At 60.2% G+C, this 11538-nt stretch overlaps 1 long non-coding RNA gene across 1 annotated transcript; it reads right to left on the bottom strand.

The window, feature by feature from the left end:
- Window positions 1-100: 100 nt before the first annotated feature.
- Window positions 101-3538, bottom strand: LOC121017531 (uncharacterized). The gene is made up of 3 exons (XR_005784803.1): window positions 2843-3538; window positions 1196-1321; window positions 101-433 (listed from the first exon to the last, which is right to left on the bottom strand). It is a non-coding gene; the product is annotated as an uncharacterized LOC121017531 (long non-coding RNA).
- Between the last annotated feature and the right edge of the window lie 8000 nt (window positions 3539-11538).

Below are 11538 nucleotides of genomic sequence, written 5' to 3'. Positions count from 1 at the left end.
CCCCCCCCCCCCGCCCCCCCGTCAAGGTCCCTGGGAGCCTGCCTCCCCTCCCCTGGTCCTTTCCCCGACCGGAGACAGCAGAGAGGTGGCGTCGGAGCCTGGCCGCCGGGCAAACCTGAGCTCCCCCCCGAGCCTCTGCCTCCGAGCTGTGTGCTGCTGACTGAGCTCACTTGTCTCATCTGTAGAAATGGGGTCACAATGGTAGCAACGGTGTCACGGGATGGCCGCTAATTACATCAACAGCGTGTGACGATCGCCGGGCCCGCGGGCACCGAATCGGTGGCCAGCGGCTTTCAGCGGCCATCAGCAGGATCAACAATCAAGTGTCCGGGGCGTCTTGCCAGTCGGTGACAGTCGATCCCGCAGGGTCCCCGCCAGGTATGCAAGGCTTTGTGGTGAGGCTGGACCGTCCAGGCCGCTTCCTGCCGGCTGCCTGGTGGGAGGGACCAGCTCGGGCTGCAGAGGGGCCTGGATGCCGGGCCAGCGCCTAGGAAAGTCTCAGCCAGGGACGCACCCTCAGCCCGCTCACGACCAGCGCGTCTGCGGGCGTGGTCGGCATCTGGGGGTCAGGCTGTCCCTCAGGCTGGGAAGGGGGCTGGATGTGGCCCTTGGGGTGGGGGGCAGTGGGCACCGTCCTCATCTCCCTCCACCCCGTGGGGTTTAATGAGGGAACGTTCTAGATGCCTCAGCTCTGCCTTCCTAGGGCTGTGCCGGAGAACACAGCTACCTCTGGAGAGCTGGTTATTACATTCTGAGGAAATTCTGCAAGACAGGAACTCAGCCATTATGAAAAATTAAATGAACATACAAGTCTGCTTGGGTTTCTCCCTCTTTCTCTCTGCCCCTCCCCTGCTCATGCTCCCTCCCTCTCTCTCAAAATAAATAAACCTAAAGAAAATTGAATGAACATACAAAAACAATACATTTAAAAACTCATCGCTTCGGGGCGCCTGGGTGGCGCAGTCGGTTGAGCGTCTGACGTTGGCTCAGGTCACCATCTCACAGTTTGCGAGTTCAAGCCCCACGTCGGGTTCTGTGCTGACAGCTCGGGGCCTGGAGCGTGTTTTGGATTCTGTGTCTCCCTCTCTCTCTGCCCCTTCCCTGCTCTCTCTCTCTCTCTCTCTCTCAAAAATAAATAAATACTAAAATTAAAAAACAAAAACAGAAACAAAAAACCTCATCGGTTCCTGATTACCTTGCTTTTTAAATCTCTGCTCTGGAGGTTGTGTCCGCTCTATCCAGCTGGTGCCACGTGGTGATGTGCTATGGCGTTTCTCTTCCCAACTCTGTTCCTGACATCCTGTTGGCATCTGGACATCGGCTACAGTGGGAATATTTACACCATGGAAACTGGTCACTGCTTCAAATCAGGGCTTTTCCCACGTGAGAGCCGGTGGTTACAGCACTTACCCCTGCACACTGCTGCTTTTCCTCACCCCTGCTACACACGGAGCGGGGGCAATCCTCCCCTCTGGGGGATCCCTCAAATGCATCCCACACAGTCCGTGCCCTGGACTCCAGCCTGGGGACACCGCTGTCACGGACCTGCTTGGCCGCTCAGCACGTCTGTGCCCCCTCAACTGCCTGCCCGCAGCATCCGGAGCCCCGTCTCCCAGCACAGAGCTGCCCGTGTGCCCACGGCACCCAGTCCCCTCAAGGCACCACCCCCGAGCTTCCCAGCCAGGTTGTGAGGGTCCTGTGGGACTGGCCAGGTCTGTCTACCTCACCGATCACCCCCAGGTCCTGCCAAATGCACTGCGGCCTGGGGCCCCTCTGGTCCCCTGTCGGAGCGGCCCTGACCCCCTTCTGGGGTCTCTGGGGACTTTTCTCCTGATGTGTGGATTAGTGTGTGCGTGGTCCTAGACCAAGGGTGACCAAGGGGAGTGTCAAGGGTGCATGTGTGGGGAGTGAACCCACGGCAGGTGGGCCTTTGGCCATTGGACCCTTGCCCCGGGCTCTGCAATTTTAGGGGCAGGGCTGACCCCAAGGCCCAGCCTCGACACCTTCACTCGCGTGGCTTCATCCACCCAGAACACCCATCTGTGCCTTTGGAAGGCTTCCTGAGCTGTGAGACGACACCAGTGTTTGTGGTCATTATGATCAGGGGCTGCAGTGCTATGAGGTGGGGAGGGGTCCTGAGGCCCGAGGGCGTTTGCCGAAGGGGCTGCTGTCTGCTCTCCAGGGGCTGCTGCGGGCTCAGGAGAAGCACAGTGCTGGGGGCAGGCGGCTGTTTCTTCCCTGGAAGGAGCTTAGCTCGGCTGCATTTTCCTAATCCCCATGGAGGATTATGGAAACTCAGTGCATGTCCCTTGATAATGCCATTTAAGGATTTAATAGGCTTCAGGCTCTCTGAGAGAAAGCCCAGACGGCTTTGTTCCCGACTCACTGGGTGACCTTGATCTATGGCTCTGTTCCTCTTTCTGTAAAGGAAAGAGGTTGGCGGTGGTCAGCGGTCCCTGAAATGTCATGTGTCCAAGGGCGTGGACTGTGGTCACCACAGTTAGTGCTGGTTTGAAAAGCTTCCTCACCCAATCTCCCTCTCCCATGGGGGAGGTGGGGCTGTCAGTCGCCGAGCAGGCCAGCCACGAGACAGGATCCACGGGGACACAAGTGGTTGGTGAGGGATGGGCGTGTGGCTCACGCGTGCCCCCCCCCCCCCAGAACTTTCCTCAGAACCTCCGCTGGGTGTAGCTGGTGGGTTTCTTCCTTGAGGCTTCCTAACTTGGGGGGATAAGCTCAGGCTGCCGTAGCCAGGCACTGACGTGTTGAGATCACAAGCAGAACACAGAGGTGGAGAGAGAGCCAACCCCCGGCGGTGTTGGGACCCTGGATCCACCCTTACCTGACACCCGCTCTGTGAGACGGTCAATTCCCTTTCTGGCAGAAAGCTGTTTCAAGTGGTGTTTGTGCTGCTGGGAACTGGAGGCGATGGGAACTGGAGGAACAGGGGTTCCTCCCCAATTGCTGCGAGGAAACCCTGGATTTTATCAGATCTTCGGTGGGGCCCCCGCTTCCTCCCAAGGACTAAGAAGCCTCGGGGGAGGTTTCTTCCAGCCCTAGATGCCCAGATATCTCAGCCGCCGCTGACAGGATGACCTTGGCGGGTTCATCCCCAGACTTCCCTGGACGTCTCCCCGGTCTTGTCCTTCGGCCCCTCCTGTCTGCGTGGCGCCCTGGGAGCTGCCCCGTATGGACCACACCCGTGGGGTCTCTGCCTCTGGCTCCCGGTTGGGTTTGCTGGACGGAAGGCCCCGATTCTCTCTCTCTCTCTCCGCCCCTCCCCTGCTGGTTCTCGTTCTCTCTCAAAATAAATGAGTAAGCCTAAAAAAAATGTCCTGCGTGGTAACGCTCAGTCGATGCGGAGGGTGAGGCAGGACGGAAGAGGCGACCCCGGCCTTGGCTGGGGGAACGGACAGCCGGTGGCCCTTGTGGAAAGCGGGACAGGGCGTGCGTTACCCGGTGCCCCCCAAACCGGTGGTGCGCGCAACAGCGTGGCTCCTTCCGCTTGCGGGTCTGGAGGTGAAGCGGCCTCCGCTGGCAGCTCTGGAGGTGAAGCGGACTCCGCTGGCAGCTCCCGAGCCGCGTGTCGAGCGTGGTCACGGGCGGGTGGTGGCTCCTCCCCCTGCCCCGCCCCGTCCGTCTGCTGCCCCGGCCAAGGCTCCCAGTGCGCGGATGGAGCTGCCGGGGCCTCTCCCCCACGTGGCGGCCTCACGGGGAGCCGGACTACGTGGGTGGCGGCATGGTGTGGCTTCGACGGTGTCCAAAGGCCCAAGCCCCAGTACCTGTGAACATGACCTTGTTTGGAAATAGGGTCTCCACACAGGTTCAGAGGAGGTCCGAATGGATTCCAGGGGGTCCTAGCCCAACGGCCGGTGTCCTTAGAAGCAGGAGAGCTGGACAAGGACACATCATGTGACAATGGAGGCAGAGACTGGGGACATGTGTCTACAAGCCCAGGGATGCCCCGGGGTTGCGGTCATTCAGCAGAAGGTGGGAGAGCGGCCTGAACCGAACCTCCCCCCCCTCCCCAGGTCACCCCTGCTCCTGCAGAGGGAGCCAGAAACAAGGTGTGGGCAGGGCCGTCTTGTCCTGTGTCCACCCCCATGTGGTCGTTCCTCTGTGAGTGTCTGTGCCCTGAAATCCTCCTCTTAGAAGGACCCCAGGCCTCTTGGATTGGGGCCCACCCTCGTGACCTCATTTTACCATAATTACCCCCTTAAAGACCCTGTCACATTTTGAGACGCTGGGGGTTCAGAACAGAAGGTTAATTTGGGGGTCACAATTCAGCCCACGTGACGATGCTCTGAGTTACCCGGTTGTGGACTTTGTTGCAGTGGCCACGGGAGACGGGGACATAACTCAGGGTTCATGGAGCAGTTTTCCCAAGAGACACCGTGGCCTTTCTTGACACGGTCACTGCGTCCTCGTCCGCCCGTGGTGGTGGTCACGAAGGTCCGCCCGGGCAGAGCAGCTAAGGGTTTGCAGACGCCCACCGAGGGGGGCCTGGGCTGGGAGGAAAGGTGGGTGGTGAGAAAGAAAAGAGGGACAAGGGAAGTTACTAGAAATAAAGATTGTAGTCAGTGGAACCATATGCACAATATGACGTTCGGGGGGGGGACGCGCAGGATGTGCGTTGCTGGATAAAATGCACGCGGGCCAGGTTTCTGGGGGGTAACGTGTTCATGGGGAGAAAAGAGCTCAGTCCTCAGCCAAAGGTTCGCCTCCGGGTTCTCCAACATTTGCCTATAGAGCCCCGAGACGTGCAGGATTTGGGGGTGTTGCTGATACCCGGGAAAGCACTCCCATGCCCCGGCCCCCAGGATGTCACAGGGGCGACACCTGCCTGGTTTGCAAAGTCCTGTCCTCAGAAGGGCTGTCATTCTCCCGGGGAGGCTCCAACACGGGGAGATCTTGGTCTCTGGGGCCCGCGGTTAACTCCGGGCGCGCCGCCGCCCCGACGCATCTAATTGTCCCTTTTTAGCCAAAGGCTGTGAGGGGCCCGATGGCTTCCCCATCTCAGCTTTCCTGGGCTTGGAAGGGACATTTAATGATAACTGCGGCTGCCTTGTTGAGCCGCTGGTTGCTGCGGGCGACCGGGATTTTTCCGTTTTGACCCAAGGAAGGAGGGAAGCTTCTCTGGGACTCTGTGTCCCTGCGCCCCAGCCGCGTGGCCGTGGGCAGGTCGCGCCTCCCTCCTGGGCCTCTGTCATCACGTCCACGAGATGGGGATGCCGCTGGGTCAGAGCAGGGGGCAGTCCTGGTTCCGGCACGGGGTCGCCCACCTGGGACGCACCTGCCGGCCAGGCCCATGTGTGCGTTTGGCGGAAGGCCCTGGGAGCGGCTGCAGTCAGCGACCTCGCTTCCCTAGCCCCCAGGCCCCCTGAGTGCCCGAGGGCCCTCCAAGCCACTGCCCCCTCCCCCGGGGGCCCCGCCTGGGCCTCCCTCTGCAAAGCACACTCAGGACCCCCTCTCTGTTCCCCCGGCCCCACCTGAGCTCTGCCCCAGACGCTGCCCTGGGACTGTCTTCTGCGTGCCTGTTGCACGTGTCCCTTGGATGCCGGCAGCTCCAGACCAGAGCTCCAGCCCCGCTTTCTTCTCGGCTCCAGGGACACAGAGCCAGATGCCTCGTGGCTGGGAGAGCATGTGAGGAAGTGGGCCTGGGGGCGGGGGGGTCAGGGCTCCCACCGGGCCTTACTTTCTGCTGGAGGGACCCCGGGGGGCTGGTGGAGGGACGAGTCACAGAGGCCCGGTGACATCTCCGATGCCTCGCTCTGGTCCGGACGCCCCAGGTACGCCGGCCGTACGTTCGGATTGGGTTTCTGAAACTTGCCCCTGAAAGGGTCCTGACTGATCCAGCCGTATGGGTCCCTGCCGGCCGGTCGTTTGGCAGTCATGGGGGGCGGGGGGCGGTGATGACAGGTGAGATGCCCTCCCCACGTACGTCACCGCTTGTGACAAATGCGAACGAGGGGAAACACGAGGGGCCGGCTAGAGAATAACAGGGGTTCACGTAGTGGGTGGTCGGGGCAGGCCTCCGAAGAGGTGATGTTTAAGTGGAGACGCGGTCGAGCGGCGGGGAGGCAGGTGGTCCGTCCGTGGAAGGGGCCTCCTCACCTCGGGCCGCACCAGGAGCAGGGCAGGGTGGGGTGTGGCGGGTGAGCTCGGGGCCTGGATGAGGACTTGGAAATGGCAGGGGCCGCAGCATGTAACCACACAGGGGCTCCAGCCAGGGCGGGGCAGGGGCCCGGAGGCACTGGAGCCAGAGACCCCCAGCTCCTGGCTCACAGCGCCCCACCCCCGCCTCCCCGAGAGGGCCTGACCCTCCTGGCTCCATCCCCGTGGGAAGATTTCTGATTGGCCCAGCGTGGGTCACATGGCCACCTGCTGGTGAGGAGCGTGGGTGGTCGGATGGTCCCTGCATGGCTGGGGGAGGGGGAGGGGGGGGCTTATCCCAGGAAGGGGGTGCTGTTCCAGGACAGCAGAGGATGTGGCATTCAGAATGACGGGCAGTGGCCACGACAGCATCTAGAATGTTCTTCAGGAGAGAGCCAGAAATTTAGAAGAGAAAGAGATTCTAAGAGTTAAGTGGGAACCAGCCCCTCGCATCTATTCTGGTCCCTTTGATCCTTATCAGTATTGTCAATTCCATGACAACGAGGGACGAGCGCTTTTAGGCTGCGATTTTTGTAAGCAACCAAGCTGATATTTTTATCGCTACAAACTCTCCCAACGGCTGCTTTCTCGAGGGCTGCGGTCAGGGCGCGGAAGGGGCTCTGGGGCCCGTGGTGCCGCAGGGCTGGGGACGCTCCGCATGGGCCTCAAGCGGGGGGGGGGGGGGGGGGGGGGGGTCCTGTGACTTCATCCCTGCTGCTGGGCCCTGTCTCGTTCCTCCGGCTACCAGGCCCCCTCCCCTCTCTCCCCTGCAGCCCGTGTCCTTTGCCTCCTCAAGGACATTTGCAACCAGAGAGTGTCATCCGTTCACTCAGTCTGCATTTCCCTCGAAAACACAATCTTCAGCTTGAGAGGCCGCGCACGTGCACACACACACACACACACACACACACACACACACACAAACACACACCCTCCCTGTGCCGACCAGTCTCTCTCCATGCCGGTGTCAAGATGGGCCTGGATTGAAACCTCACTCTGCTGTGTGTCTTTGGTCACATTTGTCAACCTCTCTGAGCCTCGGGTTTCTTATAAAATGGGAAAAGCCATCCAGAGCGGACGTAAAGGCCAGGGCTCACCTGGGAAGGCCCCGCAGGGAGCCTGGTGCCTGGGGTCCAGTGGCCAGAGGCCCAGGGCCGTGCCTGGCACATGGTGGACCTCGGCTGTTCTTGAGCGGGACTTGGGCCACCTCGGGCCAGCGGCACAATTTGGGGCAGTGTCAGCCTCTGCAGCCTGGTCTCCTCCCTCACAGCCCCTCACGCTCCCCCAGAGGCCCCAACACACCAGTGATTTGCACCTGTCTGCCTGCTCACCCCCTCCCAGACGTCAAAGTCCTGTCGCCTGCAGCTCCCCGTGGGGATGTCCCCTGATGTCGCCTGCTAACCTCAAAGCAGGCCCTCGGCACAGGTTCACGTGTCTTGCCCGTCTTCCCGAGAAACGCCAACTCCAGGGGACAGAAGCTGCTCCCGGCTCTCATCCCCGAGCCCTGGCAGGACCACGGTACTGTCGGGTTGGACCGAAGGGGTCCAGAGGCTCTGTGAGCCTTAGGACAGCAGCGCGTGGCTCCGAACCGCCAGCCACAAACAGTGGCCAAGCCTTGTCCGCCAGTCGCGGACGTGAGGACACAGGGTGTCCCGGGCTCGAAGGGTCCCGGTGCGTGGGCCAGAGGAGTCGTTTGCTCGAAACTGTGCTCCGCGGGCTGAAGGCCCAGGATTCCGGAGAGCCCTGCCCCAGGCCTGCTAGTGCGCATCTCTAGCGCTCGCCGCAAGACCCCGGGGCCGGGTTCCGGCAGCGCCTCCAGCCGCCGAGCTGGCACAGCGCAGCCTCATTCCCCCGAACCGCACGGCCACTCGCCCAGACCGACTTGAGTTCCTGCCAACCTGGCCGGGGGCCGAGGCGTTAAGGGCGGGAGTGACCAACCTGTGTCAAGATGAATAATGTCGGCGTTTTCTGACCAGGAGAAAAACAAGAAAAGTCAGTAGGCTGGATGTAAAATGCTGTCACTTTGGAAGAGGGTTTGGCTGGTTCCTAGGAAGACGCACCATCTTTCTACTGTACAATCCAGAAATTATGCCCCTTTAGCCCCCAAAGGAGGGAAAAACTTAGGTCCCCACGAAAACCTGTACACAGGGGCGCCTGGGTGGCTCAGTCGGTTAAGCGCCGGACTTTGGGCTCAGGTCATGATCTCACGGTTTGTGGGTTCGAGCCCCACGTCGGGCTCTGTGCTGACGGCTCGGAGTCTGGAGCCTGCCTCGGATTCTGTGTCTCCCTCTCTCTCTGCCCCTCCCCTGCTCATGCTCTCTCAAAAATAAATAAATAAATTTTAAGAGAAAAGAAAAGAAAAGAAAATCTGTGCGCAGATGTTTACGGCAGCTTCATCCATAGCTGCCCAAACTTGGAAGCCACCAAGATGTCCTTCACCAGGCGGTGGATAAATAACACCGTGGTCCATCCAGACAGCGGGATATTATTCAGCCCTAAAAAGGAATGGCCCATCAAAGTGTGGAAAGACATGAAGGGGCCTTAAATGTGTATGTTTACGTGAGAGGAGAGGAGCCAGTCGGAAAAGGCTGCATACTATATAGTCCCAACTATATGACGATCCGGAAAAGGCAATTACAGAGGCAGCACCAGATCAGTGGTTGCCAGGGGCTGGGGGCAGGAGGGGTGCAGAAGATGTGCAGGGCAGTGAACTTGGTCTGTATGACATTATAATGATGGCTGGGGCTCATCATACATCGGTCCAAACCCCCAGAATGTGCACCAAGAGCGAACACTCACGTTAGCTGTGGACTTTGGCCGATTATGTTGTGTCCACATAGCTTCAGGGATTGTAACAACATGCAGCACCCGGGTGGCGGATGTGGGAAATCTCTGTATCTTCCTCCCAGTTTTGCTGGGAGCATAAAACTGCTGTAAAAAATTTAAGTCTTGGGGCGCCTGGGTGGCTCAGTTGGTTAAGCATCCAACTCTTTTTTAAAAAAAAAATTTAATGCGGCTCAGTCAGTTAAGTGTCCGACTTCAGCTCAGGTCGTGATCTTGGGGTTTGTGAGTTGCAGCCTTGCATCAGGCTCTGTGCTGACAGCTCAGAACCTGGTCCCTGGACTCTTGATTGCGGCTCAGGTCACGACCTCATGGTTTGTGGGATCGAGCCCTGAGTCAGGCTCTGCAATGATGGTTCTGAGCCTAGTTGGGATTCTCTCTCTCTCTCTCTCTCTCTCTCTCTGCCCCTCCCCTGGCTCTTTCTCTCTCAAAAACAAAACAAAACAAAAAAACTTAAGTCTTAGAAACCACTGGCAAGCCAGGCTTTCTGCTGCTCCGACGACCAAGCCAAGTATTTGTTGAGGGGTTCAGGCAAAGTCTCTGTGGAGGTTTAAGACACTGCCTCAAGTTCTCTGACCCCCTGCCACCGAGAGGAAGGCCCATGTCCCCTCATCTTGCGTGTGCATGGGTCAGGGGAGTCGGGGGGCGAGACACTGGGTCACGGAAGCTTCTGGTGCTTCTCACTGGGACATCGGCTCCTTGGGAGACGCCCCACCGCCCTGCAGGGCACTCGGTCACAGCCCTGCCCCCTGCCGATCTCCTGCAGGCCCTCGGAGCCCTCAGGTGACCCCTCAGGTGACGGCAGTGCCTGGGGACATCTGACTGCAGCCTCAGGGGAGACCCCAGCAGGGGACGGCCCAGCAGAGCTGAGGACCTGCAGACGGAATCCTGAGCGAAACAAAAGGTGTTTCAAGTATGTTCTGTGCAACTGTAACCAGAGAGGGGAGGAAGCATTTAGCCAGCTGGGCCCCTGCCAGGTCCTGGCGCCCTCTGAGGTAGGTAGGATTAGTACCCCATTTCACAGATGGGACAAGTGAGGTGCGGGGAGGTTGGATACCACGACCAAGGCCACACAGAGAGGGGGTGTGAGCCCAGGGCCGTCTGATTCTGAAGCTGGGGCCCTAGGCAGAGCTGCCTCCGTGAATGAGCCCGCGATGGTCAGCACTGTCCCTCCCCCCAGGCTGGCCAGCATGCTGACGTGGGCCCTGTCGGGCACTGGGACCTGCGGAGGGTCCCTGGCAGTGTCCCCCAAGGACGCCTGTGTCTAGCCTTCACCCACTGCTCTGGAGACCCCGGGTGGAAGCCAGGGAGGGTCGTCCTGCCCCATCCCGCCAGGGTCCTAGAGGGCCACAGCCTGAGGGACAAGGCCGCCCCAGCCGTAACAGGCAGCTCCTTTTCCAGGACCCGGGGCTCAGAGATGCCAGCTGGGATCTTACCACCCACCGGCTGGAGCCACCTGTCCACCTGCTGCGCCCCTACGTGCTTTGTGAGCGGTTCCTGGCTCTCCCCAAGTTCATCTCCCGGGGGAGAGAAGAAGCCTCAGGCAGGTGGAGGTGCACCCTCCTCCCTCAGGGCCTCGTGCTCCCCTCGTGGGTTTTGAAGGGTCTGTGCGTGTGGTCTCCACGACAGAGGCCTCCAGCCTGGTATCATCCCCGAGTCTTTGGGTTATTATGGTTTGCACGGTCCTGGCGGGCGTGTGGCAGCCTCCGTGGGTCGGTGATCCCCAAGGGCAACCGTGGGAGGCAAACCAGCAGGCTTGGCCGCTGAGCGTCCTCCCTCCCTCCCCCAGGTCGTACCCCACCCCCACCCATCTCCTGCCAAGTGGCCTCACCCCTGCTGGCACCTGCAGACTCAGGAGCCTGTGGTGCCCAGAACAAGAACAGTTTTAATAAATGGAAGGGTCTGGACGTAAACCAGGCACAGAGAGCAGCGGGTGCTGAGTCAGGAGGGCCAACACATGCCAGCCCCGAGGCCCAAATCCAGCCACTCCCAGGCCCCACGCGCCATGCAGGGCGACCTCCCAGGGCCCTCCCGGCAGGTGAAGGGGCTCACATGGGCGCTTTAAAGCAGATCGTTCAAGTTGTAGAAATGGTGCAAGCCAGCGGTTAAAGTCGCCATTGAGAATTAAATGACACAGGCGTATGATTAAATAAATAATACTCAAAATGACGGTTACTTAGGTTTGGTGAGGCCACGGTTAGGAGACGCCTTTTGGTGGTTTCCCACAGCTTGTTTGTGGGCTCGCCCAACCTGTGGGGGCCTCCTGGGTGCCAGCTGGTTCTCCTCCCGGCCGGCCTAGGGCCCGGGGCGGGGGTTCTGGGTGCGCCCAGTGGCCTTGGCCTCCTTCACAGTTTCCAGATACTCAGCAGGCAGAAATGCTGGAGCGGAAGTGATTTCTTCTGAGATGTCAGAGGCGAAGAGAATTCTCACCTTCCAGAGGGCCTCGTGGAGGAAGGCGGGAGGGAACGGGCATCTCAGGCCCGGGAGGCCTAGTTGGAGGCACACGATGTGAGCCCCAGCTTCCCCAGCGACGGGTCCCCGGGG

This window comes from Herpailurus yagouaroundi, unplaced genomic scaffold (assembly GCF_014898765.1).
Source record: "Herpailurus yagouaroundi ecotype Mexico unplaced genomic scaffold, PumYag 216, whole genome shotgun sequence".
Classification (NCBI taxonomy): domain Eukaryota; kingdom Metazoa; phylum Chordata; class Mammalia; order Carnivora; family Felidae; genus Herpailurus; species Herpailurus yagouaroundi.
This window is presented reverse-complemented; position numbering and strand designations above follow the sequence as displayed.